Genomic DNA, 18209 nt, shown 5'->3' on the forward strand with positions numbered 1-18209 from the left:
GCCTGACCATTCAAGACAAGAGTCAGCATTAAAGTAATTACTTTCCACATCCAAATATTGATTACATTTTACTAAGCATATAATAAAGAAAACTGAGATTTTTGAGAAATTGTGACAAACTTTCTTCAGAAAAAAATTTTAAAATAATTAAAGTTTAAGAAACCTACCATAATTGTATAGGATAACATTCCTTTTTCTCTTCTAGAACTTTTTTTTTTCACTTCTATGTCTATCGATAGAATTTGTATACACTACGGATGCCAAATATAAATGTCAGGGGTCAGTGATTACTGACCACTTGTCCCCTGGGGTCAGCTGGTTCTGAACCCTTCCAAAGTGGTCTCTCCAAGGAATCTGATCTTTTACCCTCAGTCATTGTTTCAGCCTTCTGAGGCCCATGTCCTACTGCATTCCTACACCCTCTCTCCAACAGAATGAGTTTAAGATTCTTATAGAAATTAAGATTAATTGGAATGAATTCTTTGAATATCTGTGTGTGTTCTCCTATGAGTGAAGGTCTTTCCTCATGCAGTTACTGCTGTGATTTTCTAAGGAGGCCCAGCTCTGTTCTCTGGACACTATTACCAAAAATTATTAACAGTATTAACAAGAATAATTCTATTTCAGTTGGCTGATTTTACAGATATGAAAGAGTTGAGAAATGGTTATGGAGGCTAGGAGAAAAGAGCCCAAATCTACAGTTCCACCTCTGACCTTGTCTTAGGTATGACATTTCTGATTACTTCCTGGGGTCAGGTTGAGTGGTGCCAGAAACCACAGGTGATAATACTCTATTATTTCACTTGACTGAGCCAGGACATGGAGATTCACCAAGATAAAAGAAATTCTATATGGACAGGAGAAAAATGGACCACATTTAAATGTTCTAACCTTTGACTGACTGTGAATTTATATATTTCCATAAAACAAACATATGCATTAAGCTAGAGCATAGAAATAATTTACTTGATTGCTTTTTTATTGCATTGTAAATCTATTCAATGAAAACTTACAACTTAATGGTTTTTAATACTATTTATAAAGAGTCCATAATAAGCATATCAAAATGACTGGCTGGAGAACAGGAAAGGATTTTTGCAAGGGCGTAATTTAAATTCAGAACCCTCAAGCAAAATTTGCATTAAATCTGTCATTTCCAATATTGGATTTATCTTTATAATTATTGTTTATAAGTGTGAAAATGATCCTTCTATATACAATATTGGTCTAACAAATTGACTATAAGTATAACATAATGGTAGCGTTATGATGGTTAAGAGCTTATTTTTGGAACCAGATAGACCCAGGTTCATATATGTTCTTTATATTCATTGTGTCAATAAAGCAATTATCTGATCTTCACCAGCCTCTGATTTCTCATCCACATCCACAATAGTAATACCTACTTCATAGCTTCTTTTGGGGATTAGGTGAAAAGTTAGCACAGTGCTTGGTACAGCATTTGGCACATAGTTCTCCATAAATAAAAGTGATTATAATCTCTCCTTGTTATCCTCTAGCTAACTAATTACTAATTAGCAAATGAATTACTGCTGATTTGTTATTTTTATGCCATTACACATTTTCTTTAAATTATTTTTCTTTTCCATATGCTCTACTCCTAAATAGGTCCTTATCTTATTTTTCTGAAATTTAGAAAAAAATATGTTTAGTTTTATATAGTTTAGTTGCATATGTTTATATTATATATAATATATTTATAGCTTTATAGTATTATATATAGTATTATATATATATTTATAGTTATATATATATATATATATATATATATATATATATATATATCTTTGTCCATGTAGCAATAGTGTATAAGCAATAGTAATCAACTTTGATTTACTCAGGAATTTATTAAAATGATACTGGGTTGCTAGCAGAATGAAGAATGACCATAAATAGAACTTCCTGGAAGAAAAGGAAGAGTGATTATGGGAACCATACAACCAGGGTCACAGTTAAAATCATGATAGAACAGGGCAGGGAGGACTCTGATGAAATCACCATTGAACACCTGTCATAGCTTTTACCTCTGGTGCTGCTGGCATAGAATAGTGTGACACCACATTTGCCATCGTTGCCACAGATGCCCAAGGGGATTATATGTTTGTGGTACTCCTCTTGAAAGAACTCTCTTCACATTATGTTTGAATCTCTAGCTCTTGTTTACTATGCATCTGATTGACTGAGTTGTTTGAGAGGCCACAAAAGCAAGTTTCTAGTATTTTAGGTTCAATAGTAGGCTCTACTTTCCATCAAGAACTGTAAGGTGGGACATTTTCTAAACATAGCAAAAAGAATTTACATGCTGGGCCACCAAAATTGACTAGTGCTCAATATAAACAGTAAATTTTAAAACGAACCTTAAGGAAGTTCCCTGGTGATCTAGTAGTTAGGATTCTGGACTTTCACTACCGTGGTCTGGGTACAATCCCTGGTCAGGGAACTGAGATCCAGCAAGCCACGTGCTGCCAATAAAACAAAATAAAACCAAAAATAAAATGAACCTTAAAAAAGTTTTAATGTACACGAAGGTTGAAAAATTGACAACTACAATGGATAGAGGAATATTTCACCTTGAATTATACATCTCCACGACTTTTTTCCTTTAGGATAAATTATTCAGAATAAGAACCCAGTTACCAAATTAGTCACAAAGAAATAATGATTATGAATTAGGTATGGTACTGTCATGAATTCTGTACGTTTTTTTTTTTCTTCTTTTTTTTTTAAAGAAGATGTTGGGGGTAGGAGTTTACTAATTAATTTATTTTTGCTCTGTTGGGTCTTCGTTTCTGTGCGGGGGCTTTCTCTAGTGGCAAGCGGGGTCCACTCTTCATCGCGGTGTGCGGGCCTCTCACTATCGCGGCCTCTCTTGTTGCGGAGCACAGCCTCCAGACGCGCAGGCTCAGTAGTTGTGGCTCACGGGCCCAGTTGCTCCGCGGCATGTGGGATCCTCCCAGACCAGGGTTCGAACTCGTGTCCCCTGCATTAGCAGGCAGATTCTCAAACACTGCGCCACCAGGGAAGCCCTGTAGGTTTTAGTTTGAAATCTTACTGAAAGGATTAAAGCCATCACTTCTGAGAAGTTTTGATAAAGGAGGTTGCATTGGGTGAAATATTCATATACATAAAAATAATAGCAAATTTTCTATCCTCTAATTATTTTGCATGTTGCTTGGGGTTGGATGATGTCTACAAACAGAAGAGCAATACTATTATTTAGAATTTGTATAGTCCTTTATGCTTGTGAAGGTTTTTGCATGCAATTTGATCCAATCTTTCCTCTGCTCTGTTGAGTTGCACTATATAGCACAGAGAACAGTTGTGAGCATTTCCATTTCTTAGCTGGAGAGAGGAAGCCCAACAGATTCTTCTTCTGGCTTTCTTGGAGTAAATTCACTTTCCTTTTGCCACATTTACCCTTTGAAAATCTGAAAAATTTTCTTAACGTCACTCCATCCAGAGTGCTTAGAGAAAACTGTAGGGTATGAATCTTATGTAATTTACGTTTGTTGACATGTCAGTTAAGAAGATATATAGATGGGAAGAAAAACAAAACCATTTTCTTAAATGAGTTTGGGTTTCATACACAATCTGCTCCTGACATTAAACATTATCTTGGATCATTAGCTGTATGTACGACATTTATTTTTTTAATTGGTAGGGTTGGATTGGAGGGAGAGTGCTGTCTTCTCAGGTCTAGTAGGTTCCTGAGTGATCCTCAAGGAAGAGTAATGCAAATTCGGTTACCTTTCTTTCACTCAGTTATCTTCCCTGCTGTCACTTTGACTCTGAAGCATGGCTTGTTTTTGTTGTTGTTTTGTTTTTTTGGGGGGGAAGGGGGTTTGCTAACAGACATTTTTAGAAAGCTTTGCTTCCCTGTGAGTTTGTCTAATACACCATTTAATGTTTAGAATACTGGAACAAATCTAAATAGTTTGAAATTGAAAAGCCAGGTCATAGAGGTAGTAAGTTCCTGAAGTGAAGACAACGTCCCGAAGGTCAAATGACTAGATTTTCTTTGTCTCCTTTTCTCTGCATCTCTCAAGATGAAGCCAGGATTACTTAGAAAATAAGAAAGAGAACTTATTCTTCAAACTCAATTAACTGTTACTTTTTAAAGAATTCTTTGCTGCACTACCCCCACTTCAATATCCAATCTATTTAACAGCGTAGTCAGACAAATGTGAATAATCCCATCTTTTTACTGATGAGCTTTTCTCTCTCTCTCTGTGTGTGTCTGTGTGTGTGTGTGTGTGTGTGTGTGTGTAGTTTCTCAACAAGCCCTGGTGTCTATTCTCTCTCTATTAGTTATCTGAATCCCAAAGTGATGAGAAGTCATGATTTGTTCTATCTAGCTGTTTTGTACTGCTGTCCCTGAAGAAATGGGCTTTCTTTTCAGTACAGAATAAACTGTCGAGCACATTTAGATGTTGATCAAATGGAACAATTATAACTCTTATTGTGGGATCCTTAAAAGTCCTCTTGTTGGAAGATAAATAATTTAAATCACCTTGACTATTGTTTGAGAGTCATCTTTCTTCTTTTAAAAGGAAATTTACCTATGAGATTTTAGATCTTAATGTGATTTTTATTAACTTTTGAAAATGCCTCTTAAGTTAAATGAATTAATCAAGTTAAGTATATTCTAATACATACACATAAACTTAACTGTTGGAGGTCATAGTGGTGCAGCATCTATTTGAAGTATTCCTATAACATATTAGGCAGATATTTCCATAATACAAAAAGGTGAAAAGGATTATTCTCAAATAAGAATGTGTCGACGATTCGGCACAAAGCAATTAGATAAGGAAAAGCAGGGCCCCAACAAGAGTATAATGGGATATTTTTTTTGTATTGACTAGATGGTTAGGGTGACATAAATGCACTAAAAATTGTAGGGTAGAGGATGCCAAATATTAGAGTCACCTAATAGCCATTTTATATTTCTAAGTTTATCAAGCCCAGATATCCAGTTTTTTAAAATGGATGAGATAAACAACAGTAACAACAACAAAGTAACATCTATTATCTCATTTGCAAAAGCTAAACTGGAAATATCTATGGGAGAAAAGTCACACTGTGCTTACTTGCCTTGCCTAAATGAGTGATGGCAAGAAAACTCTTAGGTCGGTCACTGAAAGAGCAAGCACTAGTCTCACTCAGATTTCTCTTTATTGTGTTCTTTCTCCTCTGGTATTTTTCATTCCTATTTATTCATTACTTATTTGCTGCCTATTTGATTACAAAGTCCTCATAAACTTTTGACTAGTAATAGACAAATTAAAAAATAATTTGTTGGATTATTTTCTCAAATGTATAAACCAGGACATTTCAATTTACTAAATAAGCTGGAGAGTGAATGCAACTCAGAGTATCAGTTTAATAAAGTATCTTAAATTAAGTCCTAGTTAAACACACTTGAAAAAGACCTAAATTAATTTGTTTTTCAGCTTTGCCATCTATTGTTCATTGTTTTCAAAATCAGAAGTCAAAAGTTTTCACTGAATACCTTAGTTTGTACAAGGAATTGTGCCTGATCCCAAGTGCTGGCTTAGAGAGAACGGAACAGACATGTTTCTGCCTCAGTAGGTAGGAAAATGAATAAGTGATTACTTCAAGTAAATAAAGAATTACATGATGATAAGTGTATTGTTTAAAACAAGATGTTCAGTTGGCCATAGGAGTATATAACAGGGTAACCTACCCTAGCCTGGGGGTTCAGGAAAAGTTTCGCTTTGGAAGTAATACTAAGTCATGCAGGAGAGTAGCACTTACGTAGGCAAAGGCAAAGAGAAGAGTGTTCCATGCAGAAGAAAGTGCAGGTAAAGATCTGAGAGGATGAACAGTCCAATAGGTATGAAAAAATGAGAGAAGCTCAGAGAGCTGGCATGGAGAGACAGGGACAGCGTGTCCTGATAAGTGACCTAGAAGCACAAACCACTGTATTATGCAGGCTTTTGTAGATCGTGCTCAGGTTATTGGAAGGGTCCAGGTGAGAGAGGATGAACTATGCCCATGGCAGTGAAAAAAAGAGAGAAACAGCTTGCTGATCAACAGGAGGGGACTGGGCATGGGTGAGAGTGAGAATGTGAGGAATCCAGAGGGGACCAACCTGACTCCAAAGGTCAGTGGATGACGGTGTGAGTATCAAAGACTGGGAAGCAAGAGAAAAATCACGTTTGCAGATGAAGATCAAATATTAATTTTTGGAGTTATTAGTTTATGACGTCTATGAGGCATGTCAAATAAGTTATTGTGTATAGGAATTTGGAGCTTGACCCTCCTGGAGAAATAGATTTGAGAGTCATCAACATCAGTATAATATGTTGGAGAGGGTTTAGTCTAAATTGTTTTGATGAAAATAATCCCATATACAATGGATTAAACAAGATAGAAATCCATATGTTCTTTTTCAGCAGTGCAGAGGAAGGTAATACAGGGCTGGCCAGTTAACTCTATTGATATCAGGACATAGTTTTATGTCTGGACCCATGGTGGCTGGCTGCTCCAGCCTGTGCCATCCTGAATGCTTTCCAGCCCAAAGGAAAGGGAAAAGAGGAGTTCACTTCTTCCTCTTAAGGATACTGAAAGTCAGACAAAGTCTCTTACAATCTCCTGACTTAGGCAAGAAAAGTGCACTCTGTATTTAGTAACATGGCATTGTCTAGTGACCTAGTTACAGCAGATTGAAGGGTATTTACTGGGAGCAGAAAGGGCAAACTTTTTTAGAAAATCTATCATGAGAAAACAGAGAGTGGGACAGAAGCTGGAGGGATAAGGGGGGCTCTTTTAAGATAGGAACCTTTTGAAATAATTAAATTATTATAGAATAAATCATAAATGCATACAATTTGAAGACACTGAGAAAAAGGCATAATTGGTGGTGGAGTAATAGTCTCTAGATAAGAAATAAGACAGCAATTCCATCTGCAGAACAGTAGAAAAGGATGAATACAGTTGAAGAAATAACTGGAGGCTTGAGGGCAGAATTTTGACGTAGTTTCATTTGTTGTTTTATATCTATAATAGATGGTAAACTCATCTTCTGAGAGTGACTGAGGAGATGTCACCAGGAGTCAAGATGTTAAGGAGAGAGGAGGGGATTTGAAAACATCACAGAGGGCAGGGCAGTCACGTGCAGACCTGCGCAGGGCAGACTTGGGCAGGGCAGTTGCGTGCAGCAAGTTGTGCCCCACTCCTCTTTAGGGATTATCATGCACACAATTTACCATGAGAACAGTGCTCCCCAGAGTTATAAAGTACGTAAACACGAGACTCAGTGCAGGCTTTCACATTCATAGAGTGTGTCACTGGAAAACTGACTAGAGACCTATGTTACTGTGCAATGTACAGGCCATTAGTGGTTGTCAGCCTGAATTTATGGTGCATCAGTTTTCCAGCATTCATTAGCAATCAAACTGTGTGCCTATTTCCGACACTCTACAATTTGTTAGACTTCTAAAACTTTGTCATTTCATCAGTTACCTTATTTATTTTCAACCTTTTCTTATTCTGTCTCATTTGAAAAGTTGTTCAAGAAGATTCTACTTTTTTTTGATACTCATTCTTAAGTTTTCCCCATTTTTCTCCACATTTAATTTTTTTATTTTATATATTTACAGTCTAAGCTTTTAAAAGGAAGTAATGCTTTCATATACTTAAGAACTTTTGTACTTTGCTCATGCACTTCCCTTATGTCGGATTTCTTCAGTTTTAAGTGCTGATTTCTTCATAGCTGCCCATTTTCCCTCATTTTATTTGGTTTGTAGAGTTATTTTTTGTTTGTCTTAGGTATTAAATCTTCCAAAATCATCTCACTTTAAAATTTTTAGTGTAATAAATTGGAAGTGGCAAATAGGTTGTATCAGGAGGGGCCAGTTCTGATTAATGATGCCTGCTATGAACAAAAAGTTGACAAATGTGGCACATGTGACCTGTATCTCATTATCCTTCTTCCTAATATTGTTTACTATAAACAAACAAATGAACACATACAACAACAACTAACCTGAGGGTTTGGTCCTTTGGAATGTAATCCTCGTTTCATTTCTATCTAGAGACACTGAGGTGACTTGAGCAGAACAGAAGTTTTGTGTAGTGTTTGAAGTCTAAGAAACGGAAACCAGGAATTTTCAAGTGTATAACTCTATTGCTCACTTTATTCTTGCATCACAGTGGTTGTCCCTTATAAGAGCTTGACGGGCAGTATCAAGACTTGCTAGCTCTCAAAAAATCAATTCAGGTATCTGAGTTTAATACACTGTATGAACTCTCCGTGACTGATCTGTGACTATTCTTCTAGAAAGGCAACGTCCTTGTAGGAAGTCTGGACTGATTACTAAAAATATGTGACATTTTATTATCTCCTTTTCCCATATCTCAACAATAAAAGGGAATGGTAGAAATGCATGGGGCAGAGAAATGTAGGTGGCTACAGGTTTGATCTTTAAACTTTGAATCAAAATGCCAAGGACTCACAATGTAAATAATGCAAAATGTAAATGAGTCTTTCAGGCTCTATGTTGTCATGTATTTAGCTATGTAAAAAAAGGCTGGTCCTAAACATGGTCTAATGAGGCTTAGACAGTGGTTCTAAATATGGTCCTACAAAGAATTTCTTTTGGTCAAACCATTTCCTAGGATAAACAGATTAACTCCAGATTAGATTTTGATGTAGATAGAGTAAATCTTATAATTCATGAGAAAGTCCTGGATCTGTCTATAGGCAGTCCTGATATCCATCTATATGCAGTGATAAAAAAGTTCCACATTTGAAGTAAAATCACAATGACTTTCTTAATTTTCAAAATTAAATATCAGCTATGATAACAGCATGGCTGGTATTTAGAATATATAGGCTTTTTGTCATTCAATAAAGAATAAATCAACTTCAGACATCATTCTCATATCAGTTAATAATTAGCTACTCTTAGTAATCTGGCTGAAATAATTGCACAGCACCCACCCAACAAAAAATCTAAGACATTGGTTTGCAAACTGCACCCTATGGAGCAAGAGGGTTTCTCCAGAGTTTTCAAGTTAAGCTTAAGAAGCTTCCTGGGTGGATGAGGAACCACTGTTAACCTCCATCCTCCGCAAGAAAAGGAGGTCTGCTTTGATATCTTTGAAGTATGAACCCCTGCACAAGCATTCATTTGGAGAACATATTTCTCAAACAAGAAAGAGGTTTGCAAATCACTGTTGTAAGGATCATGGAACCATCCTTTCCTACGGATACTTTAAACTCTATTCCTGAATCACGTTGGATAAATATCAACATAGGGACATTCTTTTAGCATAGATAGATCTATCTATATCTATACATATCTCTATAGCTATCTATCTATCTATCTATATATGTATCTATCCACCTTCCCAAATGCTCATTCCTGGCTTCAGGGTTGGGTCTTAATTACTGCTGACAAAAGTAATCCCATTTGCCTTGCCACTGTTGTTGACTTAGTGATGGGCATATGACTCTCTTTCTATGGAATGAGATGAAAACAGGGCTTTATTAGGGTTTCTGGAAAGGGAAGTTGATAGCTCTTCTGGATGTTGATGACAATCCAATTCTGGATTGTCAAAAAGAAAGCATCTCATCCCAATTCCAACTGGAAGATGTCCTTGGAACATAAGGACTAGATTTAGAATGGAGCCCCCATGATGGGTGATTAAATCAAAAGATGGAATGAAAAGCATGGGCTGTTCAAAAAGAGAGGAAAGAGGTCAGTATAATGTCAGTCAATAGCTCTTTTTCCATTGCGGAGCACAGGCTCAGCGGCCATGGGTCACGGGCCCAGCTGCTCCGCGGCATGTGGGATCTTCCCGGACCGGGGCACGAACCCGGGTCCCCTGCATCAGCAGGCGGACTCTCAACCACTGCGCCACCAGGGAAGCCCCAGTCAATAGCTCTTGATCAACATAATAAGGATCGAAACTCAAGTTTAGGTAGCAGGTGAAGGATTAAGTTTTTTGCAAAGATAGGAATTGTCTACAGAAAAATTACCCTCAATTTTCCCATTTTTAAGAGTATAATGGAGCAGAAAGGGCCTAGATTTGGAGTTAGAAAGTGATTTCTTGTGTCTATTCTGACTCCAATCAGCTGGAAAATTTGTGCTGATGAATTATCCTAGGTTTCTCTTTTGTTTCTCCTTTGTAATGAAGGGACATTTTCTAGATAATTTCTAAGCTTTAAAAGTCTAATTCAAAGACAAATGGCAAGTGAATTCAGCCTGGTGCTGCAAGTAGAGCTTTATTGTTTTCAGAGAGCCCAGGATACAGGTCTGTGTTTGCATTTATTCTTTTTTTTTTTTTCCCACTCCTCCGCTTTTTTTTTTTTTTTTTACTTCATGACAATTTTCATAAAATAACAGTTCTTTCCATTTATTTCCTGGTTGCTGAGGTGGGTGGGTCTTCCTTCTGGCTGGTTTGCTAGCCTGTGTTCTGAACTCCACAGGGCTGAAAACAGAGCATGGTGAGTCTGAAGGCACTCTCTGGGATCTCTGCACATAAAAGCTCATCCTCTCCTCAAAAAAAAAAAAAAAAAAAGCTCATCCTCTGTTCACTAACATCTGTAGCACCAGAATGAGTTGGTGTCAGTCAAAAATGCAGAGAGGGCTTCCCTGGTGGTGCAGTGGTTGAGAGTCCGCCTACCGATGCAGGGGACACGGGTTCGTGCCCCAGTCCGGGGAGATCCCACATGCCGCGGAGCGGCTGGGCCCGTGAGCCGTGGCCACTGGGCCTGCGCGTCTGGAGCCTGTGCTCCGCAACGGGAGAGGCCACAACAGTGTGAGGCCCGCGTACCGGAAAAAAAAAAAAAAAAAAAAATTGCAGAGAGAAGCTGGCTGTGGAGGAATTGTGTAGTCCCTGCCTCGTTTTGTTTTTTTCCCAGAATGAGTCCCAGTGGAACCTGTTAACACCTCTGCTAGGCCAAAGGCTTCCATAATTACCTGGAAATATGGAACTGCATTGCATTTTCTTTAGAGTCATGATTTTATAACGTGAATTTATTGTATGCCACTCTTCAATCCAGAAATGGAGGACTCATGCTCTGAGTTCCTAATAAAGTAAAATCTGTTAACTCATTATTTTTTAGTTTTTGCAGATAGAGATTAGCAATTTTCATTATAATAATTTTTTAGAAGATTAAACAAAACCAAAGCAACAGATTGCAGGATTTATGGAAAAATAGATATTTACTGGGAAACATAATGAGAGACTTTAGGAACAGAAAATTGCTCTGAAGCAAATAACATAGACAAATGGAGATGGTAAGTTAGGAAAACAACTGAAATAAATTGAACTGTATTTCTATAGTTTAAAGGTATCAAATGAATATCTTAACAGAAAATGTAAATAAAATGAAATAAGTTCTTAACTCCAATAAAACCAATCAAGCAAAATAACTTGAAGAGCTCACTAAAAAGTTAAAAATATAAGCACATAATTTCTGGGGCAAAACCTTACTCTCTTCCTAGAAAAACTCATAGTTACTTGATTTCTATCATCTTATCTACTTCTCTTTGAGAGTAAGCATATTAAAAATATTCTATGATCTATAGTTCAGAAGTTTAAAGATCACGTTCACACATGAGTTAATGTGTAATCTGGGCTGAGTTTTCAGTGTTAAGTTCAAGGAGAACTTTTTTCTTTCTTATTTTTCTTGTTATCAACCATAGTTTTACACCTAATTTATCACTAAATAATCCAAGCCCCCAGGTAAAAAAAATATAGATGACTCATAAGATAGAAGATACTGCTCTAACTTTAGCTGATTATCTTCCCTGACCTATAAAGTCTACATTATTCTTAAGGCCTTATTGATACCATTGTGGTCAAGAGTTTGGGTGCCAGAGTTTCAACCAGTCATGTCCCTAAGCTACACTAACATTCTTTTAGGAGGTCACAATGCAAGACAGGAAACAGAATATCAATGACTTATTGTAATTCACCCTTTTGATGGCAAAGAATTCCAGAGTACCTGTTTTGCTGACCCTGAGGGTGAAGGACAGCATAGAGGGAGCATCTGGAAGAGTGAACATACTGACTAAAACTTCAGCATCTCATTGAAAAGAGTCACGTTTGGCAGTTTGGTTTTTCCACAGGATAAAACTGGAGTGATTCCTCCCTTCCTATTTTAGAATTTCCATACCACTATCTAGAAGCCGTTCTTCACATCACACAGCTTCCTGGAACTGAAAAAATAATATGCATATTAGCCTTTGCTAGTGAGAAATGAGGGAATAGAAGATAAAGAAAGATTGTGGAAGAAAATGTAAAGTACCAATTGGCAAAATGTAGTGAGTAATTAAAAGCAGAGAATCCAGGAACAAGAGAAAGTAACAGTGATGCTGGATCTAAGGGACTTAGAAGGTGTGGGTGACAGTGAAGTGGAAATTGAGAAGAAAGCTGGCTTTACAGGAATATGAAAATATTGAAAGAGCAATGCTCCAATTTAAGGAAGAACAAAGCAGTGCTGAGCTAAACTGCCTGATATTTCTTTTTCAGAATAAAGAGTTATTCAAACAAATTTGCAGGGGTAGATCTCTTTTATGTCTTTAGCTAATTATTAGATTGTTTTATGTAGTTAGACTTAGTTGGGTCAGTTCTCACAGTCAGCATTGAGGTGACAGTGGCCAAACTGGGTGAACCATGCATGACTGTCTTGGTCTGATTTGGGTAAATATGACCTAAGAATTAAAAATGAAGGCTCAAAAAAAAAAAAATAATAAGAAGGCAAGAAGTAGGGCAGAGGGAATTAGCAATATTATCCTCAGCCTGAATGCAACATTTGCTGTTTATTTTTTCTTTGTACTGTCTGTTGAAGGGTTACTGAATATTTTCCCCTTTTCCATGTGACAGAATTCATTTTCTATTTTTGTTCCCTTGGTAATCTGTTGAGAAATTATGCTTTTTGACATTTTTCAGTTATAATGATTTCTGAAACTGGGCACATCACTGTGGGCAATCTGGAAGCTACACCATTGGGGATATTACAGGAGATACTGTCTCGTTAGGCTTTTAAGCCAGAGTAACTAGCACATCTACCTCAAGTGACTCACATTCCCTTCCACCTGGGCTATCACCTGGAGACAAAAAGGAATAGCTTGTGAATGAACTGCTGAAGACCGCTGGGAAGACAACTCCTGTGCAAAGGAAATGGCTGATGGGGTTATCTGGGAGATATGGTTCTTGCCCTAAGCTCTCTGACAGCTGCAAGAGTGACCAGTTGAAACAAAGAAGTCCTACTAGTGAGCACTGAGGAATCAAAGTAGGGAATTTTTTTTTTCCATTTTGCCCCCCTCCTGCTCCTTCAATGAAGAACACTTCTCTTTTCAGTTTTACTGCTATTATTTATTGGTGGTATCATCTTAAAGGACTATCTCAACGTGTCTAATTAGTCAGAGGAAACTTATTTTTTCACTGCATTTGTTACCACATTAGATATAAAAATTTTTCTTAGCATCTAAAAATTGTCAAAATTATAAAGAGACATTGATTCAACAATTGAATTATTTGCGCTTTAGTGCATAAGGTTCAATTAATCACATGCTTCATTTACTGGCAAACCAACATCAAAGGCCATACAAAGTCATTTTCTTGTTTTGTTATTTGTTCCTTAATGCCCATCCTTACTTCAATTCCCAGTGCCGTCATAATGTCCTCTATAATTTCTTCAAAATATGTAGATGTATATGTGTGTGTGCATGTGAACACATGTGGAGAGAAAGAGAAAGGGGCTGGAGGGAGAGAAAGATGTTTATGGACGTGTTACTAATCTATATAAATTTATAGGCCTCATAACCAATTATAGCAGAAGTACAAGTTTTCTAGAAATTAATTAAACAAGAAATGGCCAAGACCATTTTGAAAGATAATTTTAATATAAAAATAGTACTTTGGGTATATGCAGAACAATACTCTGTTCGTGCATGGGATTTTTAACATAAAAAAGTTATCAATTTTTTCAAATTAAGTCCAGAAGATGATACAATTCCAATAAAAATTGCACTAGAAGTTCCAGCTTATGGAATGACAGAGTAAGTTCTTTATGAGAAATTTTGAGTTATAAGTATATTCATTAGCATTTAATTTTTTATTGCAAATCCACAGACTTAGATTTATCACCTTTGTTACCATTATCTTGCCACATAATTTTAATAAAACTAATGTACACCTTATGAGTTGAATTGTGTCTCCCCTAAAAAGGTATGTTGGAGTCCTAATTCCTAGTAGTTCAGAATGTTCCTTATATGGAAATAGATTTTTTTCCAGTTTTACTGAGATATAATTGACATGTAACATTGTGTACATTTAAGGTGAATCACCTTTTTACTCTGCTTCTGTAAGTTCGATGTTTTTACAGTGGTAATCAAGTTAAAATGAGGTCATTAGGGTGGGCTCCAATTCAATATGACTGATGTCCTTATAAAAAGGAAAAATTTGAACACAGAGACAGACACGCACAGGGGAAGACAATGGGAGGACACAGTGACAACACGGATGTGAAGATGGAGGATTGGAGTGATGCATCTACAAGCCAAAGGGTGCCAATAATTACTGGCAAACCACTAGAAGCTAGAAAGAGGCAGAAAAGGATTCCCTACAGGTTTCAGAGGGAACATGGCCCTGCCTGCCGACACCTTGATTTCAGACTTCTAGTCTCCAGAACTACGACAAAACATTTCTGTTGTTTTAAGCCACCCAGTGTTTGGTACTTTATTAAATCGGTTCTAGGAAACAAAAGTAGTACATGATAAAATTTATTATATAATGTATATATGCCAAAATTAATTACAAATAAGCTCTATTTAGGTTTTCCATAAATGTACTAATTTATATTGTTTAATAAATTGAATAATTTGACCGAACATAGAGACCAACAGTTTTGTGTTGTGTTGATAGTCTCAGAGCTGATACTGAAGGAAGTAAAAAGAAACTTACTCTTCAGGTCAAATTTGACATTCTAATTATTCTTTTCACATGTGATCCTCATAAAAGAGTTAATTGTCAAATTGATTAAAATATATGTGGTAATGAATACATATAAGTATATATAAAATATTGGTTGTCTTTAACCAGGAATTAGCCAATTCAATATTATAATATAAAAATAATATTATTACATAGATGTGCGACCCTTCCTTTCACTTGAACACTTAGAGGCCATTGTATGGTTCTTAATTGGCCCAATTTCAATGTTGTTGTGTCTCAAGGAATGAGAAGGCCTGAGGAGAAGAAAGATTGGGGAGTGGCTGGTCGGTGGAGCAGTCAGAACCCACACAACATTTATCGATTAAGTTCACCATTTTGTATGGACGTGGTTCTTGGCACCCCAAAACAATTACGATAGTAACATAAAAGATTACTAATCACAGATTACTGTAACAAATATAATAATAAGGAAGAAGTTTGAAATACTGCAAGAATTACCAAAATGTGACTGAGACATGAAGTGAGCAATGCTGTTGGAAAAATGGCTCCGATAGACATGGCTTGAGGCAGAGTTGCCACAGACCTTCAGTTTGTAAAAAACACAGTATCTACAAAGTGCAATAAAGCAAAGGGCAATAAAAGGAGGCCTGCCTGTATTAGTTAACATCAAATCTGGCTCCTTCTCTTGTCGCACTTCTCTCACTTTAAATCAAAAGCTAAAAATGATTTAGCTTAGTGAGGAAGGTGTGTCAAAAGCTGAGACTGGCTGAAAGCTAGGCCTCTATCACCCATTAGCCAACTTGTGACTGTGAAGAAAAGGTTCTTGAAGGAAATTAAAAGTCCTATTCTGGACAACTCATGAATAAGAAAGCAAAACAGCCTCATTTCTCATATGGACAGAGTTTTATTGGTCTGGATAGAAGATCAAACCAGCCACATTTGCTTAAGCCAACACCTAATCTAGAGCAAGGCCCTAACTCTCTTCAATTCTATATTTCATGCCTGCTAACATAACGTTCATGCTCCAGCTCATGGATCAAGGAATAATTTAGACTTTCAAATCTTATTCTTTAAGAAATTCATTTTGTAAGACTATAGCTGCCACAGATAGTGATTCATCTGATGGATCTGGGCAAGATAAATTGAAAACGTTTTGGAAAGGATTTACCATTCTAGATGCCATTAAGAACCTTTGTGATTTAAGGGAAGAGGTCAAAATATCGACATTAACAGGAGTTCGGAAGAAGTTGATTCCAACCTTCATGGATGACTTTGAGGGGTTCCAGACTTCAGTAGAAGAAGTAACTGTAGATATGGTGGAAATAGCAGGAGAACTAGAACTGGAAGTGGAACCTAAAGATGGGACTGAATTGCTATGATCTCATGATAAAACATTAACTAATGAGGAGTTGCTTCTTATGGATGAGCAAATAAAGTGGTTTTTTGAGATGAAATCTGCTCCTCGTGAAGATGCTGTGAAGATTGTGGAAATGACACCAAACGATTTTGAATGAAGCAGCAGCAAGTTTCGAGAGGATTGACTCCAATTTTGAAAGAAGTTGTGAAAGTAAAGTGCCATCAAAATCACCGCACGCTACTGAGAAATCACTCACATTCGTGAAAGGAAGAGTCAGCCAATGTGGCAAACTTTCATTGTTGTCCCATTTTAAGAAATGGCCACAGCCACCTCAACCTTCAGCAACCACCACCTGATCAGCCAGCAGCCATCAACACTGAGGCAAGACTCTCCACCAGCAAAAAGATTATGTCTCACTGAAGGCTCAGATGATGGTTAGCACTTTTTAGCTATAAGGTATTTATAAATTAAGGTATATACATTGCTTTTTAAAACATAATGCTATTGCACACTTAATAGACTACAGTATAGTGTAAACATAACACTTATATGCACTGGGAAACCAAAAAATTCATGTGACTCACTTTATTGCAATATTCTCAAACTTTAATGCACTGGTCTGGAACCAAGCCCACAATATCTCCAAGGAAGGCCTGTATTAAACTGGACAAAGATTTTTAATATCTGACAAAAAGTTCTAATACCCACAAATGAATGGATAGCTATAGATTCTGTCTAGGACATTGTTCAAAGATGGGGAAGGAAAACCAACAGAACTGGTTTCTAGGGGGATATTTTTAGTTTTAAAAATATTATATATATACTTATATATAATACATATTTTAAAATATGGGGACTTCCCTGGTGGTGCAGTGGTTAAGAATCCACCTGCCAATGCAGGGGACATGGGTCTGATCCCTTGTCCGGGAAGATCCCACATGCCACGGAGCAACTAAGCCCGTGCACCACAACTACTAAGCTTGTGCTCTAGAGCCCACGAGCCACAACTACTGAGCTCGCACGCCACAACTACTGAAGCCCGCGTGCCTACAGCCCATGCTCCGCAACAAGAGAAGCCACCGCAATGAGAAGCCTGCACACTGCAACGAAGAGTAGCTCCTGCTTGCCGCAACTAGAGAAAGCCTGTGTGTAGCAACGAAGACCCAATGCAGCCAAAAATTTAAAAAATTAAAAATAACATTAAAAAAAGTTTATAAAAAAAAAATATGTATTTTTTTCCTTTCATGAATGACTACTTTAAAAGGTAAAATGGAGTAACTGGAGAATGCCAAAGTAGAATAGGATCACCCAAAAGTAAATCATCCACAAAATCACTGATTAGGTTAATTGTTTCTTTCAACATTAGTAGAATAGTTTAGATAATTTAGGGACACAGAATAGCCTTTATCTACTATATAGTAGGGTAACATGCTATCAATTCCATACAAGTACTTTGGTTGGCCCCATGGTATCTTTACCATGAAGCTAATTTTTTGCATATTGCTAAACTAAAACAGTTTTAGTAACCCATTAAACCTATCAAATTTCATTATTTATGCCAACTTTGGACTCTGTGTTCATACCTAAAAATATGAAAATGTTGAAGATAAAGTATAAAATTTATCATAGCTATATATAATTAAAATACAAAATAAAGTATACATGTAAACTCAAATTGTCTTTGCAGTTTTGAGATTAACTTGTTTATTTGCTAGTGGCACCTTTGGAAAGGTGTCTTTTGCTTCCTTGAGAGTGAAGTTCTTTAGTCCTTTCTGTCTGTAGTGTACCACAGGATGTCTGGTGTTCCCTTTAGTCTACCTCAGATCAAGAACTCCCAGTGATGGAGAAACAGGTACTTTTATTTTTTTTTCTGCTAACTGTTGTTATGCCTGCC

The 18209-nt window shown here is 36.8% G+C and overlaps 1 long non-coding RNA gene across 1 annotated transcript in view; it reads right to left on the reverse strand.

The window, feature by feature from the left end:
* Window positions 1–1878: 1878 nt before the first annotated feature.
* The window catches only part of LOC137225816 (uncharacterized), a 66614-nt gene continuing 50283 nt past the window's right edge, over window positions 1879–18209 (reverse strand). Inside the window, exons 3-4 of the long non-coding RNA XR_010944038.1 lie at window positions 2379–2483; window positions 1879–1923 (exon numbers count right to left, since the gene is read on the reverse strand). This is a non-coding gene — a long non-coding RNA (uncharacterized lncRNA). The remainder of the gene's footprint in view (window positions 1924–2378; window positions 2484–18209) is intronic.

The sequence above is a fragment of the Pseudorca crassidens genome, chromosome 6, assembly GCF_039906515.1.
Source record: "Pseudorca crassidens isolate mPseCra1 chromosome 6, mPseCra1.hap1, whole genome shotgun sequence".
In the NCBI taxonomy this organism is placed as follows: Eukaryota; Metazoa; Chordata; class Mammalia; order Artiodactyla; family Delphinidae; genus Pseudorca; species Pseudorca crassidens.